Consider the following 21808-nt stretch of genomic DNA (forward strand, 5'->3'; position numbering starts at 1 on the left):
TTACTATCATTATTCTGAATTTTTTTTTAGGTAGACTGCCTATTTCCTCTTCATTTGTGTGGTCTGGTGCATTTTTATCTTGCTCCTTCACCTGCTGTGTGTTTTTCTGTCTTCTCATTTTGCTTATCTTACTGTGTTTGGGGTCTCCTTTTGGCAGGCTGCAGGTTTGTCGGTCCCTTTGTTTTTGCTGTCTGTCCCCAGTGGCTAAGGTTGGTTCAGTGGGTTGTGTAGGATTCCTGGTGGAGGGGACTAGTGTCTGTGTTCTGGTGGATGAGGCTGGATCTTGTCTTTCTGGTGGGCAGGTCCACGTCTGGTGGTGTGTTTTGGGGTGCTGTGGACTTATTATGATTTGGGGCAGCCTCTCTGCTAATGGGTGGGGTTGTGTTCCTGTCTTGCTAGTTGTTTGGCATAGGATGTCCAGCACTGTAGCTTGCTGGTCGTTGAGTGAAGCTGGGTGCTGGTGTTGACATGGAGATACCTGGGAGATTTTCACCATTTGATATTATGTGGAGCTGGGAGGTCTCTTGTGGACCAGTGTCCTGAAGTTGGCTCTCCCACCTCAGAGGCACAGCACTAATTCCTGGCTGCAGCACCAAGAGCCTTTCATCCACATGGCTGAGAAGAAAAGGGAGAAAAAGTAGAAAGAGAGAATTAGTAGAAGTAGAAAGAAAGAAAGAAAGAAAGAAAGAAGGGAGGGAGGGAGGGCGGGAGGGAGGGAGGAAGGAAGGAAGGAAGGAGGGAAGGAAGAAAAAAAAGCAGATAAAGTAAAATAAAATAAAGTAAGATAAAATATAATAAAGTTATCATAATGAAAAAATAATTATTAAGAGAAAAAAACAAAAAAACGGACAGTTAGAACCCTGGGACAAATGGTGAAAGCAAAGCTATACAGACAAAATCTCACACAGAAGCATACACATACACACTAACAAAAAGAGGAAAAGGGGAAAAATTCATAAATCTTGCTCTTAAAGTCCACCTCCTTAATTTGGGATGATTCGTTGTCTATTCATGTATTCCACAGACGCAGGGTACATCAAGTTGATTGTGGAGCTTTAATCCGCTGTTTCTGAGGCTGCTGGGAGAGATTTCCCTTTCTCTTCTTTGTTTGCACAGCTCCCAGGGGCTCAGCTTTGGATTGGGCCCCACCTCTGCGTGTAGGTCTAAGGAGGGCGTCTGTTCTTCGCTCAGACAGGACGGGGTTAAAGGAGCCGCTGATTCGGGGGCTCTGGCTCACTCAGGCCGGGGAGAGGGAGGGGCACGGAGGCGGGGCCTGCGGCGGCAGAGGCCGGCGTGACGTTGCACCGGCGTGACGCTGCGCCGCCGTGACGTTGCACGAGCCTGAGGCGCGCCGTGCGTTCTCCCGGGGAAGTTGTCCCTGGTTCCGGGGAACCTGGCAATGGCGGGCTGCACAGGCTCCCCGGAAGGGGGTGTGGACAGTGACCTGTGCTCGCACACAGGCTTCTTGGTGGCGGCAGCAGCGGCCTTAGCGTCTCAGGCCCGTCTCTGGCGTCCGCGCTTTTAGCCGCGCCTCGGCCCGTCTCTGGAGCTCCTTTAAGCAGCGCTCTTAATCCCCTCTCCTCGCGCACCAGGAAACAAAGAGGTAAGAAAAAGTCTCTTGCCTCTTCGGCAGGTCCAGACATTTCCCCGGACTCCCTCCCGGGCAGCCGTGGCGCACTAACCCCCTGCAGGCTGTGTTCACGCCGCCAACCCCAGCCCTCTCCCTGCGCTCCGACCAAAGCCCGAGCCTCAGCTCCCAGCCCCGCCCGCCCCGGCGGGTGAGCAGACAAGCCTCGGGCTGGTGAGCGCCGGTCGGCCCTGAGCCTCTGTGCGGGAATCTCTCTGGTTTGCCCTCCGCACCCCTTGTTGCTGTGCTCTCCTCCGCGGCTCCGAAGCTTTCCCCCTCCGCCACCCGCAGTCTCCGCCCTCGAAGGGGCTTCCTAGTGTGTGGAAACGTTTCCTCCTTCACAGCTGCCTCCCACTGGTGTAGGTCCTGTCCCTATCCTTTTGTCTCTGCTTATTCTTTTTTCTTTTTCCCTACCCAGGTACGTGGGGGGTTTCTTGCCTTTTGGGAGGTCTGAGGTCTTCTGCCAGCGTTCAGTGGGTGTTCTGTAGGAGTTGTTCCACGTGTAGTTGTATTTCTGATGTATCTGTGGGGAGGAAGGTGATCTCCACTTCGTACTCTTCTGCCATCTTCCCGGAAGTCTGGTCTCTAGAGAGTTGAAAAGCCTGGGTCTTATATGACTATCTTCTTTGAATGGTTTTAATATTTTTCACATTTCTCTTTGTATCATTACCTTGAAATCTGTAGAGGTAGCTAGAAATTTCCTTCAAGATGCAAACCAGAGTTTTAGAGATTTGTGCCTTTAGTGTATCCCTCTGGGAGTCAGCTACAGTGCCAGGAAATATCCCAGGTACCCAGGATTCAAGATGATTTTGTATCTTTCAACTCTACTGTATTGAGAGGATTTCTGTTGTTAAAGTATTCAGAGGATTTTGGAAGCAAACAAACATATAAGTGCAAAGAATTGTATCTAAGGGGAGACGCCACCCAGACGCTTGGCAAGCCTAAATTCACTTGGAAGCAATTAGTGTCCCAAGAAACTGATATCATAGAGGATCAAAGTGTTCACTGGGAAGTGATTTGGGGGATAAAGAGGCCACCAGTGACTTCACAGCAAACCATGCAGTGATTTTGAAACAGTGTGTTTTGCAATGCTATGCACAGCAGAGGAACCACTCCAATTCCAGAAAAATCCTGCTGACATCCAAAAGACCTCTTTCTTATGCTTCCAAGAACTTCTAGTATCACATATTCTCTTTCCTATCTCAAGCTTAATTCTGGTGGTCTACTCCCTATTTTGAGAGTTTCCTTAACAACTATCATGACTGGAAAATTTAGTCATGCACATACCAAACCTTTTGTTTTACAAAGGGATCGAGAGTACAAGAGATGGATTTGAATTGAGGAGATAAAGAAAAAAATTAATACCCTTTCTAGACCCTTCTGCAGTGGTTCTGATCACTTCCTCTGACCAAAGTGATGAAAGAGGAAATAAGAACAGAGGATGTGAGTGACAGGAAATTAGAAGGGGAGGAGAGGGGCAAAGAAACTTCAAAGAGAGCTGTCCTGTCTTGCATATCTAACAAACTGTCCTGTCTTGCATATCTAACAAACAAACTCCCCATTAATGTGTCTTGTAGCAGCCTACTTTTTTGTTTTATAGTTCTTATCAAAGTTTGCAGATACATTTTTATAACTATGGTCACCATTCATGGTCCCTGAAATGCCCAATAATAGCTAAAAATAATGGTGTCCAGCAGAGTACAGTGAGGGATTTCTATGTGTCGCACACGTGTTTGTGTGTGTGTGAGAACGACAATGCTTGCCAAGATGAAAAGATGCCTCAGAATTCTCAAATGGAGGCCCAGAACTTCATCCACGTAGGAGGAGGAGATTTACAGGTTTCAATTATGATACTCAGGAAATTAACCAGACCAATGAGCTAATGAAATGGTAGCTTCTATACATGAGATCTGACTTTCAGAATCACATTCTCTGAGGATTAAAAATTCAGACACCTTAGATTCAGAACACATTATCAAAATCCTTTGCAACAGGTCCCAATCTTCTTTTCCTTTACCATCTCGCACTTCTCTTTGCTCCATCCTCAGAAACACACACACACACGCACACACGCGCGCGCACACACACACACACACACACACACACACACTACCGTACATTTCAGCCATTCTCTTATTCCCACTCTATTAGTTTCCTGTTGCTGCTGTAACTAATCACCACAAGCCTAGCGGCTTAATAAAGCACAAATTGATTATCTTATAGTGATGGAGGTCAGAAGTCCCACACCAGTCTTCTTGTACTACAATCAATAAGTACAGGACTGTGTCCCCTCTTGAGGCTCTAGAGGAAAATGTATACACTTGATTTTTCCAGACTCTAGAGACTGCCTGCCGTTCCTTGGCTTATGACTCAATGTTTCCTTCTTGAAAGCCAAAAACATAGGATTTTCACGTCTCTCTCTGACTCTGACCTTCTTTTGCTTCCTTCCTTCATTAATAAGGACCCTTACAATTACATTGGGCCCATCTAGATGGTATATGATAATCTCCCCATTTTAAGAATTTTATCATAAACACATCTGTAAAGTTCCTTGTGCCACGTAAGGTGACATATTCACAGACATCGGACAGGAGGCCATGGCCATCTTTGGAGGATGGTCTTTATTTTACCTCGCATGCTTGCAAAATGCCAAGCACATTCCCACTTCCATACATTTTCTTAGGCTAATTTCTTTGCCTGGATTCCCTTTTCTCCCTTTTCTACCTGGAGATCACGTACCTTGACTACGACCTCTTCTCTGAATCTTTCACTAATTACCTATCTTTCCCTTGGAAGAATTACTGTTTTATCCGCACGGCAATGCGTTAAATATTGAGTCGATTACAGCAGCCATCACATGGACTTGTTTTTCTGTCACTTGTCTGCCTCCTGCAGAAGGCTGGGGATTTTTCAAGGTCAGGATATATACCTTGCTCATTTCTTGTTTAATTACTAGGGAAGTGCCGTTAGGAAACACTGTTTATCTTATATATGATTGAATTCACTGATTCAGGTTGAATATTTTGGTCATTAACAACAAAGACTTTGTCGTGTCCCTTCTAACTCCGATTCAAGAACTGCTTTCAACCGTGTCCTGAAAAAGCTGTGGCTTAGCTGGTACCATCATAACTGAGTTCAGACATTGGAAGAAATCTCTAGGAACGAAGATTGATTTGTGTGATGTCAATAAAACCAATACCCCAACATTACTGACCCATTTTGATTTATCATGAGCATGAGTTTTCTGGTTAAAAGAGCTGTAAATCAAGAATCAACTCTTTGAATCATCTTCCAAAGAGAACAATGTGCTTTCAGCATAAGAATATACCAGTTTAAACCATAACATACGTTTGTAAAGTAATTTACAGCTTGTAAAGCGCTTTCCTATGCATTATCTCATCTGAAACACCACATTAATTATTTTAAGTAGGTAGAATTTATTATCCCAGTTTACAAAAGAGGAAATTGAGGCTCTGAGAAGTTGTGACTCAGTGATGGACAGATGTGGAAATAAAATCTAGTCCTCACTCAAATGTTAGTTCTTAATATACTTCACTGTAATGAGGTTTAGATTCCTTCACCATTAGATCTGAGGCAGAAAGAGCCAGAAGAACATTTTCTCCTTAAACTCCTTTGCATAATCCTATAGAGGAATTGTTGAAGGATCACTTATGACTCTTACTATAGTCAATGTATCTAATATTCCTCAGTACTATAGTTAACCTGCAATATATATATATATATACACACACACACACACACACACACACACACACACACACACACACATAAATACTATAGCTAACCTGGTTCCTTGTGAACATGTTCTAGATCAGACTTTGAGAACAAAATACATTGCCAAAAGTCCATAAAAAAAAAAAAGAAGAACTGGCTCTCTAAGAAGAGGGGTCATGTCATTTTTTTTTAAACATCTTTATTGGAGTATAATTTCTTTACAATGGTGTGTTAGGTTCTGCTTTTTAACAAGTGAATCAGCTATACATATATCCCCATATCTCCTCCCTCTTGCATCTCGCTACCACCCTCTCTATCCCACCCCTCTAGGTGGGCACAAAACACCGAGCTGACTGGATATAATTAATGTAGAACAGAAGTCCATCCACCTGGAAGTCTGGAAGAAGAGTTTCCCTGCTGAATGTGGCTGGACCATTCCAGAATAACTTCTTTTTAAAACTAAAAGCAAATTCAAAAATATAAAAGATTTATAAGCCACATTTTAAAAATGCTTCAATATTAAAATAGTATATCTAAATGACATTATGAAAATCAGTTGAGTAAGGTGCTCAAAGAATCAGTCCCTCCACTACATCAACCATAAACTTGGGAAAATGGACAGAATCAACTTTCTTTGAACCCTGGATTCTAACTGAAGACTTGCGGTAACTGAGGGAGTGTTTGATGAAGAAAAAAGTTACCAAAGTTTGTTAATAGTGTGGCACTTTTGTTTGTTGCCTATCATTCCACAACATAGCAGTAGTGGTCAGGTGGTCAGGTGATGGTGGCTCACATTCCTGGTGGGGCTCGCTGGAGCTAGTGGAATGAAACTTATTCTTAAAATACTGTGATTGTAAATTTGTGTCTGTTACTGCAGTTCCCACAGGGGTTAGGGGCTAGTGCAGAGGTTGACTTTTGTTTTGCCCCCTTCCCTCAGCTGGAAAAGCTTTCTTGATGGCAGCTGAGGGGTCTGTCAAAAGATTTAAAGACATACACCATCTGTGCCTGCCAGTGGCAAGAGATGGAAGATGAGGCAATCGTCAGACAGATCCAGACGCCTGGGAAGGAGAGGGCTGAGGAGGAAATTTCTTGGTAGAATAAGAAATTCCCTCAGTGATAGAAGGCATTCCCTTCTATCCCTCAGTGATAGAAGGGATTCCCTCAGTGATAGAAGGGCCTCTGTATATACCAAAGAAGATGGAGAACAGTGTGCATGCCCAGGAAAAGACACATGCCCAGGAAAGACTTGAGGGTACTCTAGGTTTATATCTCTGGCAAATCTGTGGGTGCTGCACAAGAAGGAGGTGAAGGCTAAGGCACGGTTATAGGCAGACTAACTTATCACTGAAGGAGTGCTTCAGTTCAGAGTCAAGTTACAAAAACTGGACAGTAGTATTTTTTTTCCTTCATTTTTGATTCCAGGGTTTAAGCGAATCCATGTCAAGTCACTGGGTGACCACTAAGATAAATGAACAGAGACTTCAGTGATCACATACAACAGAATACAGTCTTTGCAAAATAGTTTGGATAAGTCACTAAATAAACAGATAACTATAGCCCATAGCAATCAATAACAGCAAACCCTAAGGAAGAAGAATCTGATTCCAAGATTCACTGTATTATTATATTCAAAATGCCCAGTTTTTAACAAAATATTGGAGCATGCAAGAATCAGGAAAACATGGCCTACTCGTAAGCAAAAAGTAACAGAGACTGTCCCTGAGAAAGCCTAGCAGTTGGATTTACTGGACAAGAAATTAAATCAAATGTCATAAATATGCTCAATGAGCGAAAGGAAACCAACACTGTAGCTTTGTAGTAACTTTGGAATCAAGAAGTATGCGTTCTACAATTTTGTTCTTCTTGTTCAAAATTATTTTGGCTATTTTGGACCCCTCCTGATTTGATCGAATAGGAATTTGAGGATCCAATTTTGAAATTAAAACGTATGTATCTTGAATTGTAATACATAAAATATGAGGTTGGAAACCATTGGGTCAGCTGTGTTTCCCACCATGTGGACCAGAGAATCAGAGGAGGGGAGTTTGCAGAAAAAAAGAAAAGCGAGGCAGAAGAGCAAAGACAAGCAATGAGAAAAAAGAGGGAATCTTTATAACATTCACATTCCTCATTCCAGACGCATCTCTGAGCTTGAATTCCATAATCCCTCTGTATCCTTTTAATACATTGTCTCTTTAACTTAAATTGGTAGGTTTTCTGTCCCTTGAAATGAAATGAATCATAACTGTTACACAGTGAGGAAATGAATACTGCTTTACAGACACAAAAATCTTAATACTTTTGCATATTTTAAAGGCAACAAATAAAGAGACAATTTTCTTTTTCTCTTTCAAGCCATCTATAGGATTTTAGAGTTTCTAAAGTATATTTGAATGCAGTATCTAATTGCATCCTAATACTCCCCTGGAAGTAAATGTTATTATCACCCCTATTTTAAGGATTGGAAGACTGACACCTAGCAAGGTAAAATGGCTTGCCCCAGTTAGCAGCAGAACAGGAGCTAAAATTAATGTATTCCATGAAAAGCAAGCTTTACTGAGCAGCCATTCTGTGAGTGACTTGTCCTGGGAGACAGAGATAGAAAGAGAGAGGATAATCTCCATGCCGCCATCTCTACACGTGGACTTCCTCTCCCATAGCACACAATCTCCTCTCTACTTGGCAGGGACAAGTAGAGTGAGCTGTGCCTCACGGGCCAGTGCTAGTACCTCAGCTTCCTAGAAAGCCTTTCTCAGGGCACTCTGGTTGCTGTGAACTAGTATCAGCTCAGCTGGCTTGGGTACCCGCTGGAATCCAAAGGCTCAGACCCTTTCCATTATCCTTTAGCCTTTTCCCTGTGTCCATTCCCTCCTGACACCAGAGATGTGCACTGATTAAGCAATTTTAAGAAGGCAAATTTCTATGGCTGAGGTAGCTGTGCAGAAACTTTTTGTGCTCTCTAACCAAAATGCTTTGTGTATGTAAAAGGCTACATTTAGAATTGGATTATAAGACTTACTGCACAGTTACCTGGGATCAATGGTGTCAAACCAGAATAAGGCTTCCAGCATATTCTAGTCATGAGCAATAGATTAGGACAAGAGATTCCCTGTTCAGCAACAACAGTCATAATGGGTAAAAAAAAATAGTGCATGGGAAGAATCTATATGCTGCTCACTTTCTTTAGCAGTCTCACAGCAATTCAGGTTGGTATGGGCTCTTCAGTGTCAGGGACCCAGGATCTATTTATCCTGTAGCTTCAACATCCTTAGCACATGGTTTCCAACTCCTGGTTCAAGATGGCTGCTCAAATACAATTACCATGTTTGTGTTCCAGTCAGCAGGAAGGGAGAAGAGGATCTCCCTTTCAGGACATTTCCTAAAAGTTGCATACTCATTTCCTTTTACCAAATATGCAACAAAGCTTAGATATGTAGTTATAACTCATTGCAAAGAGACTGAGAAAGGCAGTCTTTATTCTGAGTAGACCTGTCCCTATCTTAAATTTAAAACTTGCATTAATAAATGACAACAGAGTATTAGAGGGCACATAGCAAACTCTAACACAGTGTGAAAGCTGCAGGTGAAGTCATTATAAGGCTGTGCATGTGTGGCCTTTATGAAAATGCCAAGATGGAAAGTTCTATTTCCTTAGATCAAACATATCGTTTCTCTTCTACAGAAGCATCCTGGTATACCAGCACCCTGGGGAAGATAGAGCAAGTGATGTCTGCAGAGCAATAGAATGTTCAAATGCAGCAATTACAAGTAAGAGCAATACTGTTATAATAATCATGATAATAATGTGTCACATTTCTGAAGCAGAATGCTTCAGATTTCCAATATTTAACTTATCCTAATTGAACCCCAAACTATGTAACAAAGATTTTAGTAATAACTCAGTTTTATAGAGGAGAAAATTGAGAATCAGAGAGGTAACTGCTTGTGTAAAGTTTATTACACAGCAAGTAAATCCTAGTCCAAGGCCTGAGCACTGTGTTCAACCCTGATTCTAATGTTCTTTGAGGAATGCAATACCAACGTATAAGTGTAATTCTAATTTCTATGTATTCCTTCATTCATTCATCAACTCGTGTTTACTGAGCAGCCCAAAGAATACAAATGGAACAGAACTCCTGAGTTCAAAGGCTTTGAGAAGTTAGTAGTGAAAAGTGGCATGTATACATATATATATAAAATTTATATATTTATTTTATATTCATGTATGTCATGACATATACATATATAGCACAATATATTTGTGCTTTTTAAAAGAATATGTAGAAAATTCAGTGCTGGGGTGGAGTATCATTTTCCTCTTCAAGCATTAATTGATGCCAATAGAATTAATAGGCTACCCTGTACCATAGAGACTTTGCCTCCTCCAGTGGGTCTTCCCTTCTCTCTTAAAGCTTCATCGTATCATTTCCTCCATCCCTTGCTGATACATTTCTCTGATGAAAGGTCTTACAACACTCCAGTGAAATAACCATCATTATTCCTATCTTACAGAAAGAAAGAATAAGACCAATATAGATAGATAAGCTTCTCAGGATGGAAGTAGAAACTCTATGTCAAACCAAAATTACCACTCTTTTAGTAAGTTTCTTACCAAAACTACAGGGTCCTAAAAATAAAGATTGTATTTATATATCCATTATTATAACTACCATTTTGTGTGCCTCTAACACAATGCCATGAACGTAGTAAACAGCCCCATTTGCCAGGTCCCAGGTTGAGGGCTCTTTATACATGAGATAATGATAATAATGATAGATAACATTTATTGGCATGCACCAAGCACTTTGTTAAATATCTGATGTCTGCCTCATTTAATCTTTAGGACTATGTCGTGAGGTTGATGATGTTATCCCCTCATAGCATATGAACTTGCTGAGAGCCAACAACGTGCCTGTGTTCACGGAATTCATATAAGTCCTCAGATTGTTGGGTCTTAAAATCTGAGTTATCAATCACTGCCTCCTACCATATGAATTTATATAGTACATTGACTTTAGTTATAAATTAAAACGCGAGGGAGAGAAAAAACACGAAGATTGCAGAGCAAGAATAAGAATAATATTTCCTGAAATACCGAGAAGAAGTACCTGTGTGAGATGAAAAAGTATACATTAAAATACCATGTAAGTATAATAAAATATAATGGACGTCTGTTTACACTTGAGTTATACATGATTTTCATCACTGTCTTTCTTCTAGGTATTACAATGATTTCTGTGCATGTTTTTGATATTTTATTGGACTATAAGCTTTTTAAGGACAGGGACAAAAGTTGTTTTTCATTTTTTAACCCCTTTACATGAGTGAAAGTATATAGAAATTGAAGTAAGAGATGTGAGTTGAAATCTTTGCTCCACTCAATTCTTACGTGACTAGAAAATTTTTCTCATCCGTGAAATGGAGAGGATGAGCCTGAACAAAATCACACGGCTGTGCTGAGAGTTAAACAAAACTCTATGTTACACTATCAACTGAAGGGATATCCAGATGTTCATGATTGACATCTTCATCATCATCGTCATCGCCATCACTTCATTATAATCATCATTAGACCCAACACTTTGTCTCACAAAATGAGGCATTAATATTTGCTGAATGAAGGAATGATGAAACAAATGGATGAGTAAATGAATGAGACAGGATGGACGAGAAAAAAAGCAGGAACCTAGATTTTACACAGCCTTGCAATCTCATTTTTCATAAGTAGTTCAAGACAAAAGATGGGTTACCAGTGCTTAATTTTGAAGTCCTGCTTTGTGTGTAGTTTTCTGATGGTAAAATGTAAATTTGGCTTGAATGGACCGCAAGTAAAGGTCATGGGTAGGATTGGAAAAAACCTTCGTCTTCTAAAATGAAACTGTAAGTACTTTGGCACTGATGAGAGCCATCTTCTTCAATGGCCTTGAATGACCTTCCAACATATGAGAGGAGGGGATCCAATACCCTTGTTAATTAAGTCTATTGTGGATGGACCCCACAGCCAAAGAGTTACCCTAGTTCAGACTCCAGGCATCTGTATGCAGATCAGGTATGCATTTCCAAAAGTGAATTTTTACCACTGAAGTTGAGGATGTTACTTCACAGAAGAAAGAATATCAGCTAATATTAGGAGCATTTAAACCTCATGACATTTCCTGCCCCTTATGGGAAACTTGTGTATATTAACATTTCTTAAAAATCAAGAATCACTTTTGTCCCAAAGTAACATTTCTTTGCTTTTTCTTTCATAACTTCTGATGTTACTGTCACTTATGCTTAAGGATAAAGACATCAGGCTGAAGAAGAAAAAAGCAGATGTGGAAAAAATGTGTAAGATTTAAAAGAGTGCCCTGTTTTACATTTCTGGCTCTGTTGTACAGGGTGGTCTCATGATGAGTGAAAGGAAAGAAAACCCACAAAACCAACCTATTGGATGGGTGGAGGAGAAGAAAGGAAGAATTAAAAAAACACAAAAACAAAAACATCTTTTTGTTTAAAATGGAATCACTTGCTTAAGACAAAAAAAAAAACCTAAATTACAAGTATTGTTAAGGACTTTTATGAATTAGTTTGCATAAATGCAATCACTTTTTGCATGCACCTACAAGTATTTGGATTTATATGTGTGTTTTTATTGGTTTTGCTGAAAAAAAAAAAGTTTTCTAATCACAAGAATGAGCTATCACATACAATAAAGGGACTAAGGATCCCAAACATTAAGCCCGTTGGGTTGGAAATAGAGAAGAAAAAATGAAAAACTCTCCACAGTTTCTCCTCATTTGACCTTTAAACTTGGTTTTATCATTTTGCCTGAAGAACTGTGAATTCTCATAACTCATTTGAGCCCTTTATTCTGGGTAATGAGTGAGTATGAAAATGTCTTCCCATGCTTGCTGTGGGCTGGGAAGATGTCTACACCTCCGGTCATCCACATTTGTGAGAACATGGAATGTAATCATAGAATGACTGGAAGCTGATAGCAGCATTTCAATACTAGTGATAAAAGTATTTAGTCTTATTTTAAAAAAAAATTTATTGAGTATAGTTGATTTACAATGTTGTACTAGTTTCAAGTGTACAGCAAAGTGAATCAGTTATATGTATACATATATCCACTCATTTGTTTTTTTAGATTCTTTTCCCATACAGGCCATTACGGAGTACTGAGTAGAGTTCCCTGTACTACCAGTAGGTTTTATTAGTTATCTATTTTATATATAGTAGCATTTAGTCTTAATACTGGAAAATATCAAAAGATGTCATCTAGTATGTTGGCTACCTGGGAAATTTTAGAGGCCAAGAAAAATCAGGTGAAGTGCTCTCCTATTTTTAAAGACATCTCTCTCTCTCTTTTTTTTTTTTTTTTGTGCGGAACGCGGGCCTCTCACTGTTGTGGCCTCTCCCGTTGCGGAGCACAGGCTCCGGACGCGCAAGCTCAGCGGCCATGGCTCACGGGCCCAGCCGCTCCGCGGCATGTGGGATCTTCCCGGACCGGGGCACAAACCCGTGTCCCCTGCATCGGCAGGCGGACTCCCAACCACTGTGCCACCAGGGAAGCCCGACATCTCTCTTTTTAAGAAGGAGACCAGGTGATTCTGATGCAGGTGGTTGATTAGGAGATGATACTTTGAGAAACATTCCCTTAACCAGGAAGAGAGCAAATATTTCATTAATGAACATTTACTACTTGCCAAACACTGATGGATGCTTTATACATACTGTCATCATTCCTCAAAACAACCTTATGAATAAGTATTATTATCCCATTTTACAGATAATAAATAGAGGCCAAGACTGTGGCCTAATAAGTGGTCTAAAAACTAATAAGTGGAGGGTTAAGGACTCAAGTCCATGTTCTTCTAGCTATTTCTTTCCCTGCACCAAAACTTCTTTCTTTTGCTCACATGTCTAGCAATTGTGAGGATCAGAACATTATTCTTCTTTGGGTACAGAAGTGCAGTGTGCTATTATTTAGCTCATGAATCCATTTTTAGATTGAACAATGTCTGGGCATCAGCATGCAAATCAAGCCCCGCTCAGTAGAAGTATCGAGAAAAATGTCTTGTGGGTCCAACTTGGCTCAGAAATGTCTCTCCCCAACAGCAGCGCGTCTGTCTAATTGTGTTTTTTAAGGATTACTCATCATCAATTATTTTGGCCTGAAAATTGGATATTTCTCACAAAAGAAAATTTGGGGAGGGATTATAATCAGGTTTGTGGATAAGATTTGTTCTTTTTATAACCCAATCCTGTTATTTCTTATGGCTCCATTATCTTTGGAAAGTCGGTATGTTTTGTTCTTCTTTTATATTGGTTTTCCATTCTTTCTTATACCCAGATGCTAAAATTAGATTTAGGGCATCATAATTATGCCATAATTACCATGATCATATTTTCCTGCCATTGAAAATTAGTACCAATTTTGATTTCCCCCAAAACTTCAACAGATGCTCTCTTTCTATAGCATCATAAATCAGTGTCAGTGTGTATATAAATGTACAAGCCATTTTGCTGAACTCATAAGGGGTGTGCTGAACTCACTGTTTCACTGAAGTTAATTGTTTCCAAGAATTATCATTCTTTCTATTGATAATTTTATTCCAGAGAGCTTAATTTTTCTCTAATTACCCTGAAAACTGTTTTGTTTCACTGTCCAGAAAGGAACTTATTATCTCTGCCTGAAAACTTCAGTTTACAAATGAGACATAGAGGACCAGAGAAGGGAAGTGACTTGTTCAAGGTCACTTAGCAAGTCAGGAAGAGAGTCAAGGTTAGATATTTTTATCCCCAAATGCGTTTTATTGTATCACACTGACTTAATCAGACTTAGGTCTTGGGACTTAAGACTGGAATCTTAATTCTGACTAGCCATTCTGCCCTTGTTATTTTTGAGGAATAGAAGATTAGAAAATACAGTGGAAGGAAACTAAAGGTCACCACTTCTGGAAAAGAAGAGTAAAGGGTTTAGTATCCCAGTAAAGTCTGAAAATAAGACGTTGTTTATCTGGGATTAGGAGTACTATTACTCTCTCGCTAGGTGGTAGCTAAGAGCTAAGAGGAATAAAGCTTTGGCAATTCATTTACTCATTCAACAAATAATGACTCTCAACATTCTGTGTGTAGTCTCTGGGGATACAAGATAGAAGACACTTTCCCACACACCATCCCAAGTAAAAGAGTTGTCGTTCCAGTGGTAGTTAGAGATATACAGACCAATAATTATAACATAAGAGTGGTACATTTATGGATCAAAGTTGATTGTGAGTTTTTTTTTTTTTTTTTTTTTTTTTTTTGCGGTATGTGGGCCTCTCACTGCTGCGGCCTCTCCCGTTGCAAGCACAGGCTCCGGACACGCAGGCTCAGCGGCCATGGCTCATGGGCCCAGCCGCTCCGCGGCACATGGGATCCTCCCGGACCGGGCCACGAACCCGCGTCCCCTGCATTGGCTGGCAGACTCTCAACCACTGCGCCACCAGGGAAGCCCAAGATTTATTTATTTATTTTTTAAATTAATTTATTTATTTTTGGCTGTGTTGGGTCTTCACCCCTGTGCGAGGGCTTTCTCTAGCTGCGGCAAGTGGGGGCCACTCCTCATCACGGTGCGTGGGCCTCTCACCGCCGCGGCCTCTCTTGCTGCAGAGCACAGGCTCCAGACGCGCAGGCTCAGCAGTTGTGGCTCACGGGCCCAGTCGCTGCGCGGCACGTGGGATCCTCCCGGACTAGGGCTCGAACCCGTGTCCGCTGCATCGGCAGGCAGACTCCCAACCACTGTGCCACCAGGGAAGCCCCTCCGAGATTTATTTTTAATACTGTACTATCTCTGATTTTATCCCAAGATAACTGTTTCTTTCTCCTGCACGTATAGAACTATTACTTTATTCAATATATTTTAGTTTATATTTTAATTATTTTTCATGCCGTATCACCAATAAAGTACTGCATCAAGCAAGGCTCCTATCTTCAAAAACTTGCAATCTAGTAGAAGAGACAAAATCATTGTTTAGTCATAATTCAAATTAAAGTGTGAATATTCATCTTTAAAACTAAGGTATTAAGTGGTTAGGATAGAGGTAGCATTGATTTTGATCCTTAAAGAATTCAGCAAGTAGAAAATGGGCCAGTTGTTCCAAATAACAGAGACTTTGTGCTTAGAGGTCTGAAGCTTACAGTTTTACAGGATAATTCAGTCAAAAAGGGCAGTGGAGAAAAGTTTAATTTGGAAAAATATGTTGGAGCTAGATTTGGAGAAAAGTTGGACATTTTGAAAGCAATCTGACCACTGATGAGTTGAAGCAAAGCCATTTATTGAAATGGCATGTTTAAGGTCAAAACATTTCTAAGGTGGTCAGAATAGCCTAACCATCAGTTGAAGAGTCTATTGAATTTGTTTCATTTTTCTGACAAGGTCAGCTACTGACCAATGATTACATAGTAACTTCTCACTATGGTCATGAACATGTGTGTGGGGGGGTGGTGGTGGTGGTGGAAAGGACTCATTTAATATCAACCACTGTACACTTTTCCAGGTCATACATGAAAGAGACGCCTATTAGTTAGATGTAAGAAAATAATCCGTAGAATTTCATGGCAGCAGACAGGAGGACATGCAGAGCCATTAGCTACCACTCCATATAGAGATATGATGAGGTCAAGGAGACTTACTATGGTGTCCGAAATTAGATTAAACTCACTTGTGTAATTAACTCACGGTGCATCAACAGTCATTTCCAAATTCTTGTGCAAACTGCTTATCAAAGATAGGGTTGCTGCATCATCTTTCTTTTCCAGTAAGACAATGAACGATACTTCTGGTTTATCTATGTTGCATGTCTTTAAAAATACTGAGTGAGGCATGAAGACAATAATGTTTGCTCAAAATAAATTCCAAATATTAAGCTAACAAAGTTTAGAGGAATCTTAGAGATTATCCAACTGTGTTTACCAACTTAATTAAATTTGTTTAAGCACATTAACTATAAATTGCCCTCTGTTATGTGTCAGGGACTTGTTAGGTGAATTCAGAAGACCTAGTTCTGTCATTTATAAGTTGTGTGATCTTGGGTTAGTCACGTAACCTCTCTGAAGCTCTTTCGCTATCTTTAAACAATGTGAATGAAAGTCTTCTAACCTCATGATGGCATTGTGCGGGTGAACTAGGTAATGTATGTGTGAAAAGAACTTTGAGTAATGGAAGATGCCTTAGACATGTTAGCTCACATTATTATTAAAACATTATAGATGTCCTACCTTAAGAGGTCGAACTTGGGGAAAATGCATGGGATGGTTGAAATCACCCTTTTCTTTTCTTCTTTTTTGAGTTGGCTTTGGCTCATCAGTACTTTTATTTTATCAAGTAAGGACATTTTTATTTTTATTTTTTAAAATTTTTATTGGAATATAGTTGATTTACAGTGTTGTGTTAGTTTCAGGGGTACAGCAAAGTGAATCAGTTATACATATATCCATTCTTTTTTAGATTCTTTTCCCATACAGGTCATTACAGAGTATTGGGTAGAGTTCCCTGTGCTATACAGTAAGGACCCTTTTCTTTTTTATATATAAATTTATTTATTTTATTTTTGGCTGCGTTGGGTCTTTGTTTCTGCTAGTGGGCTTTCTCTAGTTGTGGTACACAGGCTTCTCATTGCGGTGGCTTCTCTTGTTGCAGAGCACAGGCTCTAGGTGCGTGGGCTTCAGTAGTTGTGGCACAAGGGCTCAGTAGTTGTGGCTCTCAGGCTCTAGAGCACAGGCTCAGTAGTTGTGGCACACGGGCTTAGTTGATCCATGGCATGTGGGGTCTCCCCAGACCACGGATCGAACCTGTGTGCCCTGCATTGGCAGGTGGATTCTTAACTACTGTGCCACCAGGGAAGTCCAAGGACCCTTTTCTTTATTCATCTTTACCCACAAGCGAATAAACACAAACAGGCTAGCAACTATACAACCATGTAGTTATGTGAGAGAAACAGTAGGACAGGGAGGGACCAACCTCTCCTTTGTATAATCAGTCCAGAGTTGTTCACTCATTTGAAATAGCATCAAAACGAGAATAATATAAATATTTTAGTAATTATTAGACAGTGGTTTTGAAGAAGGTGATTGATCTTAACAGGAATATTTTTCATTTTATTTTAAATGTGTGACTAGTATGCATCCTAACTCCTTCCCTGGTAGGGCTGGCAGGCTCTGCCGCTGCAGGGAGTGTTCCCTTCTCCTCAACAGAAACTGATCATGGAAGTTGTCCAATCTGCAAGGTAGAAGAAAATATCTGGAGATTGATACTTGATTATTTGAAGGGGAAGACCACTGATATCCTATAAGATGGGGAGAGGAATTAAGTGGAAAATGCAGCAGAGGTACGGGAGAATGGCAGGTTTAGAGAAAAGAGGATTTTTCACCTGGGCAGCTCAAAAACTGTAGGGACTCTCTAGGGATCAACAGATGCCTACATAACACTCTTCTGAAAGAGAGTCAAGAAGGTAGACCAAGGAAACTATGCTCTGTCCCCGTATTTCTCCTAATCTCCATCATCACATACAAACTTCTCACATATACATACACACAAACACACACACACACATACACGAATCATGTATATTTTCTACAACTTTAAAGCAACTGTTTAAGTTCTTTAGAAAAGAATTATTGAAACCATTTCCAAGTTTATGGGTACACTGTTTTTTGAGAAAGGGGAGAAGAAGAGTGGTATCCATAACAAAAAATGTGTATGCCCTCCTCCAAGACGATTGTTGGTTCCCTCATTGTGGATTCCCAGTGAACAAAGGTTTTCAACACCTAGACGAGAGTCCCACTGGGAGAAGATGGGGCCCTCTGACACTCTCTTCTCAGAGAGAAGCAGGAGAGAGACCTTGAGGAAAAAATAAATAGGAAACTTATTACGGGTTAAGGATACATAGTTTCAAAATAAATCTGGATAAATCATTTCATGGAAGACTCACAGTAGGAGAGCAATATTGTCAAAGAGCTCTTACATTTCAGATGCTCTAAAATGTATTATCTCCACTTTTAGGTGCAGAAATTGAGCCTCAGAAACGTTATATCATTCTCGCAGGTCAGATGATGCTGAATAGAAAATCTAAGATTCTAGCACGTGTCCACACAACCTCAAAACTCTGAGATGACACCATGTTGAGAGACTGGTAACTAGTATCACTTATTGCATGCTTAGTATATTCCCAACTCTACATTATATAATTAATTCTCACAATAGATAAATTTAGCGGGGCACTATTATGCCCATTTGACAGACAAGGAAAGAAAAGAGGTCAAGGTGATAATGAAATTCACACAGCTAAGAAGTAGGCTTGGGATTAAAGCTCAAGTGTGCCTAAATCAAAGTTTGTGTCCATTCTACTAAACTGCAATAGCCCAGTATCCCTTTGAGATTCACCTATGAAGAGCAAGCTTACCTTCCAATCAATGTGGCCTTCTGGGGTCCCTACCAGAACAGAGTGACAAGATTCATTACTGCTTCTTCTGGTTACTCAGTGGTACCATAATTCTGTGTGCTTTTTGCTCCCATAGGCTTACACATTGCATTGCTACTGCCTATATCTCTATGTGTCAAACCAGAAGATGCGCTGCAGCTTATCTTGCCATTGTCCATTTCCAGGGACTGGCACAAAGTAGGAACTCAGGAAATTTTATTGAATCCCTATTCTGATGAGAAAGTCTTAACGGGTGAATCCTGAAATGGAGGGCTGAGCTTGTGTCAAAGTTCCTCAGCTAGTTCTAAGGTTTGGGAACTGCTTGAAGGAATTATAAATGCACCAGGAGCCAGAGTATCCAACACTTACTGCAGCTCCCAAACCTCTGATGACTGTCTGTGTCATCACAGCATTTCCTCATTTCCTGCAGAAGAGGTATTTAAAATGCGTTTCTGGACAGATCACGAAGAATGGTCACTCTGGTCTTTTTACAATAGAATTGCTCATCTGTGGCAATGGTTGACCTGGCCAGGACAGTCTGACCCAGAGGCCAAACCATCCATGGTGCTTCCTTTAATAGCCACCCTTTATCCTTCCTTTTCCAAAGGTGGCCAAGGACCACAATCACCAAATAATAATGACAGAGTTTGCTTGTTTATTTTTCCCGTGATCACAGACAAGATGGGGAAAAAATAAAGTAAATGGCTTCACATGTCTCGAACATTTGCTTAGTATCAGACACTATCTGACATATGCATAGGTTGACACATTTCATTCACCAAATACCCTATGTGGTAGTTTATAAACGCTGTACCTGGTATTTATACCTAGTGACTGCTTAACACGTGTTTGTTGGATAAATGAATGAGATGTAGTCTAGCTTGACTTAGTTAGATAAAAAAAAAAAAACACCCCAGAACTTGAAGCAAAAGCTTACTTGGGGGGATGCAATCTCAAGGAAACAGGAGGGAAGCAAAAATGGGTAGGAAAAGAAGGAGAACAAATTCAAGGTGTGTGCCACCAAGCTAGTCAATGCTTTGCCAACAAGCAGTTGATTCCTTGATCTTACAAGATGTTTTCAAATAGGCTAAACAAAATACAGTGTTTCAAAACAGCCTTTCCATACAGTGGGGAAGAAAGAAGAATAAGTATATTCTGGTTCCTTCTGGTTCCTTCCTTCCTGTCCTTTATCTCCTATTGGTCAAAGTGTACCTTGTGGAGCATTAATTGCACTTCTCCGTGGAAACCAGAGCCCCCCAGGATACTTTCGGCCAGTGTACAGACAGGGTGATCTCTTTATAAGGCAGAGCTGTGCGTGGGGCAACTCAGTCTGTAGCAGCAGCAACAGCAACTTGGATCCATGAGTATTGAAAGGGACGTACGCCCTTGCTAGGTTCTCTCCAGTCTGAAAGCAAGACAAGTGTCTTCAGCTAGAGTCAGGGTACATGGGAGGCATCATTTAGGATGGTGTATAAACTGAGTCCAATATATAGTCCTAAATGGCCTCTTTCCTGCTCAGGTTCTGTACTCTTTCTCAGACTCAGACACAGGGTGTCTTATGTTAATCTTCCTTCTTTTCTTTATCATGGACTCCAGACACTTGGCCTGCTTTTCTCTCTTTTCAGCAACTGCTACCATATACTCTACCTTTTAGGAATGTTCTCTGCATGTCTATGCCTTGCAGAGTAATGGGGCCTTGTCTCTTCAGATTGCGCTCCCCCGCAAGCTCACCACTTACCCCAGCTCCTTATTGCTGCTCTCAAAGACAAGCCTTTAGGTGAGGAACAGCCAGCAAGTATCTTCCCCTTCACTGGCTCAGATCATCAGAGACATCATGGAATTCTGAGAAGCACTGTGAGGCCAGGTTCAGTGAAAACTGTTGTGATTGATTTGGAGTTTCCACCATCGGCTTGGAAGGAGAGTAGTGACAGTACCTAGAAAAGGCTTTTATCTAATCATTTAGTGTAAAATCATTATGTTTTGTGTTTTATCTCTGGTCACTTATAGAAAACCAGTTGAAGAAGACAACCTTTTACAAATTAAAAATATTGGGAAATGATAACATTGTAAAGTTCTTAAGGCCATGATTCCTGGTCTATCATCCTTAGTATCTTTAAGGTAATGAGTGGGAGTTCCAGTAGGTTTATATTCCTGTGTTTTGGGGAGAACTTATGGACAGACTTTCCATACCATAATATCATCATTGTCTTCCTCTTAATGACGTATTTATCAAAAATTCTTGCCACAATGAGAACCTACTGTATAACACAGGGAACTCTACTCAGTGCTCTGTGGTGACCTAAATGGGAAGGAAATCCAAAAAAGAGAGAATATATGTATATGTATAGCTGATGCACTTTGCTGTACAGCAGAAACTAACACAACATTGTAAAGCAACTATACTCCAATAAAAATTAATTAAAAACAAAAACTCTTGCCACATTTTCCTCCAAGAAAACTTCCTTATCAGCCATGAATATAAAATCAAATAGAAGAGGTAGGAATCCTTAGACTCAAGTGAGCAATTTGTAACTTAAAGACTTCCATTCTGAGGTATCCCATTACCTTTAGATCCACAAGATTTGGAGCATGTCTTTGGCTGAAATAGATTGGGAACTTAAGGGCACAAATTAATGACAATGAGAAGTAAAAAGATTCTGGATATATTTTGAAGGTAGAGCCCATCGAATTTACTGTTTGATCAAAGTTTATTGAGAGAGAAAAGTCAAGACTTTGACTCTAGCAACTGAAATAATCCCATCACAAAACGCTTAAGATAAGAACATTGTATCCACTGCCCCCAAGGCCATGCTGGATTCATGGCGGAGGAGAACACTGTGAAGATGCAAAGCCTTGGATCCCTAAGTATTGGCTATACACTCAACAAACGGTCCCTCTCCAACATGAAGCCTCTAGTTGTCTTTAATTGGTTAAGAGCATATGAGGGAGAAAACATCTGGGGAAGCAGACATCTTAAGCCAAAATAACTCCATATCAA

The 21808-nt window shown here is 40.5% G+C and overlaps 1 long non-coding RNA gene across 3 annotated transcripts in view; it reads left to right on the plus strand.

Annotated features, from left to right (window-relative positions):
* Positions 1-485: 485 nt before the first annotated feature.
* The window catches only part of LOC307175713, a 173455-nt gene continuing 152132 nt past the window's right edge, over positions 486-21808 (plus strand). For all 3 annotated transcript variants that reach the window (XR_013824430.1, XR_013824431.1, XR_013824432.1), the window contains exons 1-2: positions 486-1603; positions 9045-9130. This is a non-coding gene — a long non-coding RNA (uncharacterized lncRNA). The remainder of the gene's footprint in view (positions 1604-9044; positions 9131-21808) is intronic.

The sequence above is a fragment of the Stenella coeruleoalba genome (genome assembly GCF_951394435.1).
Source record: "Stenella coeruleoalba genome assembly, chromosome: 17".
In the NCBI taxonomy this organism is placed as follows: Eukaryota; Metazoa; Chordata; class Mammalia; order Artiodactyla; family Delphinidae; genus Stenella; species Stenella coeruleoalba.